This window comes from Bidens hawaiensis, unplaced genomic scaffold, assembly GCF_021521415.1.
Source record: "Bidens hawaiensis isolate Kalapana, Puna unplaced genomic scaffold, B.hawaiensis_p1.1 tig00022713_1, whole genome shotgun sequence".
Lineage (NCBI taxonomy): Eukaryota > Viridiplantae > Streptophyta > Magnoliopsida > Asterales > Asteraceae > Bidens > Bidens hawaiensis.
The window spans coordinates 65,670-70,525 of record NW_027493554.1 but is presented as its reverse complement, the minus strand read 5'-3'; positions in this window follow the sequence as shown (position 1 = coordinate 70,525).

Here is a 4,856-nt window from a genome sequence, read left to right as displayed (position 1 = left end):
ACTGATAATGCTTGAAAAGGTGGATACGCTTGATAATTTCGCTGATTTATATACTAAAGCGTTTGACAAATCCAGATTTCAAAACCTTATTGAACTGAATGGGATGATCAATCCCGAGTAACCATGCTTTTCTTGTGATATTTAAAAAAAAAAAAAACGTCACTAATCGCTTAAAAATATGTCGGTTACATCAGTTTGAAGGACTTGTCTTCGGATATGTTTTGGTCCTCATTTTCTACTTGTAGATTTTGAGGATAGCCATTAACCAGATTACTGATAGTGACCGGGGCGGTTTATGATGAGTTTTTCATTCTTTCGCTTAAAATTAGTCGATCATACTTAGTTAGAAGGACACATACTAGTATGTGGTCGGTCCAGCTGATCCATTGGATCTTCGGGATAGCCGTTTACCTGAAGATTTTGTTTTAGTCGGGGCGATTAATGTTAAAATTTTGAAAGAAAGGGGGAAATGAAATTATTTTTCAAGTCTGTTACTTCGTAAGAAGTTCGTTAGCTATGTTTAACAGAAAATTGATCCAACCTTGGAAAATGATAGATATACTAATTCTGTGTGCTTAATTAGTGAAGTTATTAGGCTTAATAGGCTTTAGGACAGTCATTGTATGTCATGGTAACTTTTTATGGTGCGTAAAAGTAGACGTGATACAAACTAAATCTACTTGATTTTACGTGGAAACTCCTTAAGAGTTTTGCATGTCTTCATATATATCTATCCGAATGATAGGCAGAAAAGCGATTACCCAGTCATACACGAGCCCATGTGTGTTCTGATTCCCGTGAAGATAGCGTCTCAAGATACTGCAGTGATCCAGATTCGGGACATGCGGTTAATTTCTACTTTGAAGTCTATGTTTATTCAAAAAAAAAATAATAATAATATATTTGGAGTTATTGAAACATATTAGAGATGACAAAATCAAGACTTCACAATCATTGAGTAAGAGAGAAGAACGGGAAGCAGATCAAGAATACTTACAACTTAATCAGACACTATGGGTCGAGGTCAATTCGGGGTGACTTGGGGAAAGCCAAATACGCTTTGAGGAGAGATAGGAGGCATCAATATTTCTGAGTTGTTGCCCACTTAAATTTTGAGACTTAATCGAACCTAACTCGTATCACAGACACGATGAAAACCACTTTAAGTTATACCTGCTTACAACCTGTCTCTATATGTCATAATACAGCTAAACACGGATCTATGTGACAGTCACGTAGTTGGTATGATTCCTGTTCGGATCTTTTCTAAAACGTGGTAGTCCCTAACTAGACTGAAATTTGATCCCTTATACTTTAAATTTTTTTAAGTTTTTGTACTTATATAGTTGTATGATTTTTTAACTGGTTACTTAGACTTAATCGTGTCGTTTAGTTCTTCAAGGAAAGTTTTATAACTTAATTGGAAAAATGTTAAACTTATAAGGTTAAATTCTGTAAATATATAGGCGATGTTGTTGAACAGGCGAAGTTGTGGTTAACTTCGCCTAGGCGAAGTTATCCGTAACTTCGCCTATATAACCCAGACCCTATATAAGGATGTTCAATCGTCATACTGTTCACCACTTTTCAAAATAACAGCGAACTTATCCGGCGAACTTGCTTGATTATCCGGCGAAGTTATCATTTATTTCGATTACGTGTCATTTATTCCCAGTTTTCACAACGATTCAAGGTTCGTGATGCCATTACATCGTATATTCATTGTTCTTCAATGATAATCAGTGGTCGTTTCGACCCGATTATGACCTCGAACCGTCGGACCTTCAAATCGGTTTTTCAAAACTCGTTGATAACCATACTGATCGTCAACATGTCCTTAAAAAGCTTGGTTTAAGGGTCCTTAATCGTCTAAACTAGCCGAAACATCAGATTATCGATGTTTGCATTAACCTAACTGTCGCCGTTTCAGATTCAGGCGAAGTTAGGGTTTAGGCGAAGTTATCCGTAACTTCGCCTGAAGCTTAAGTTCGCCTGAGGCGAAGTTATCCGTAACTTCGCCTGAAACTTAAATTCGCCTGAGGCGATGTTGTGATGAGGCGAAGTTAACATTAACTTCGCCTAGATCATTTTTACTTAATATTAATTAGACGAACTTAAAGCTGAAGCGAAGTTGTTCCCAACTTCGCCTCAACTTTAACTTCGCCTATACAGAGTTTATCACAACTTCGCTCATGGTAACCAGCGAACTTGTGTTATTCATTAACGTTTATCTAACTTGGTTAGTTTGTTGCAGATATGTCAGCGGTAGCTGGTGCTGGAGGTGCAGGAGGAGACGATGGTGATAACCAACGTCAATTTTTCCCTGGTCACAATATGTACATCACCCTTGACCCGGAGGCGAGCGGTGTGGACGATTACCGCGAGATCATAACTTTCCTCCTACGCTCGAGGATTTTTCATGCTATCACGAACACTCTGCCGATATCTCTACCAAATATCGAAGACTTTTGGCAGACGGTAGAATATGATTGTCGTGTTGAGCCCCCGGTCATGCGAGCGACTGTGAACAATCAACAAGTTCAGTTCAATTCTGAACAGATACGGGTGGCTTTACGATTCGGTGAAGAGACTAGGGATGACCCTACAGAGTTTGTGGCTCCGTTCCGTGATGGAGCGTTTCTCCGAATGGGCTACTCTGGTCCATTAGGTGATACCCAGAGGAGGAAGGGTTTCCTTCTAGATCAGTGGTGCTTCCTCATGCACGTTATGATAGTTTGCATGTCTGGGAGGAAGGCGGGCACTGACGGTATGGGTGCGACCATGCAGTCTGCAATGACTGCACTGACTTATAATAAACGCTACAGTTTCAGTCAGATGGTCTTTTACGAGATAGACAGACAGAGAAGGGCGATGTCTCGGGAGCGGTTCATTATGTACCCACGGTTCATCCAAATGATATTGAACCATGTGGCTCCGAATCTACCTCAGAGACGACCGATAAGATACGTGGAATCTGTGAGCAAACGTATCTTTGCTCAATGCCGCACTTCGAGTGCGAGGAGCAACCCTGAACGTCGTCCCAGGCATACTCCACTGTTTGGGTTTTTAATCAACCCAGAGTATGTTCCTGCTGGTGGGGACGAGTTCAGAGATCCTCAACCGCGACAGGCAAGAGCAACTCAAGCTCCACCTGCTGTGCCTGTTGTGTCGGCTGCAGAGGATATAGATCTTGACGCTGTTTTTGGAGGTCAAGGTTATTTTGATATGGATCAAGTTGAAGAGGTGCAGGTCTCTGCTGCACAGGGTTCGGGTGTGAGTGTTACTAGAGCAGCTACGTCGATGGCTGACTCAGATTTGGATGAGATCATGGATGAGGGGAGACGGTTGATGGTGTCTCGAGAGAGAACTTTTGGGAAGAGAAAGAGAACGGAGGATGATGATGAGTCAGAAGAGGAAGAAGATATACATAAGCTGATAAGAAGATCAAGACGGGAAAGGACAGGTGCTGGCATGGGAGCTGGAGAGACTTCAAGGATGGTACGTTTTGCTCCGGCCGCACTGTCTGGTATGTCTATCGTTCCTACTTCTGTACAGGTTACATGTATAAGCGCTGCGGATGTTCCCGTGGTGGCTACATCATCTACTAGCATTCCATCTACCACTACTATCCAGACGTCGACTCCGGAGATTGTGTCTCTACCACCTCCAACGCTTACTCAGTCGGTGGTAGCTGCACGATTTGTAGAGTCAACGGTCGTTACTGCTGCAGGGTTATCAGGTATGGTACCACCTGCGGTTACGCCTGCTTCTGATGTCTCGCCTTCGCCTATGTCAGACTCAGAGAGAATAGCTTCACTAGAGCGGATCGTGGCAGAGCAATCGAAGACTATTCAACGCCTAGTAGAAGCAAATCAACTACAGTCATCCCTCCTGGTTGAGCATGGGAAAATTATAGATGCCTTGAAGGAGTTCTTGGCATCTCAGGGGGAGATGAGCTGTAAGGGCGACGAGCTCAGGACGAAAAGAAGAAATGACCGAGACGATGATCCCAATGCATCGAAAGATGCAGGTGGTGAGCTGCCAAGAACTTCTCAAGCTCTTGGTACTTCCACAGCTGAGGGGGAGTCTGCCGACGCGGCTGGTGGTTCTGGTGGTGATGATGTGGTGTTGGTTGAGGATGACGTGATTGATGCGTTGAAGGAACTTGACGATGATATGTTCAGCGATGATGTGTTGTTTGATGAAGATGTGCTGCCGAGTGATGTGATTGAGAAGATCGGTGAGCAGATTGAGATTGAGAGTGAGATTGAGGAAGGAGAGATAGTAGTAGAAGACGTTGAACACGAGATCCCTGATGTTGAGAAAGCCGACATGGGTACTGAGATGGATGAGACTGAGTGGGAGGAGCAGCCTAGGTGGAAGGAAGGCTGTGCTCATTGGTTTATTAAGACCAAGAAGCCTGCTGTTCCAGCCATGTTCAAGAAGAGTTATAACATCAAAGGCTATGCTGAGTCGAAGAAGGGAATTATCTGTTGGATATATGATGAACAGATAAAGTTGTTTGTGGTGAAGCGTTATGATGGTATTCAATACTTCAAAAGAACCCTGAGATCTCTCAATACGTTGCCGGAATGTGAGGTGAAGGATTTGGCCAGGTTGGGCCTGATAAATAGAAGTGACGACAACATGGCAAGAGTGATTGGGAAGATCGTGTGGAAAGAAAGCGTAAAAGAGAAGAAGTTTGAATTATTAAAGCCACTGAAGGGAAAGCTCGTGGAGGATACAGAAAGAGGAATGAGAGCAGATGGCAAGCCATGGATGGTGATGAAGTACAAACCGATCCGATGCATCAAGGAGGTTCCTATGAAGACTATGCCTCAAGATGTGTTAAAGAA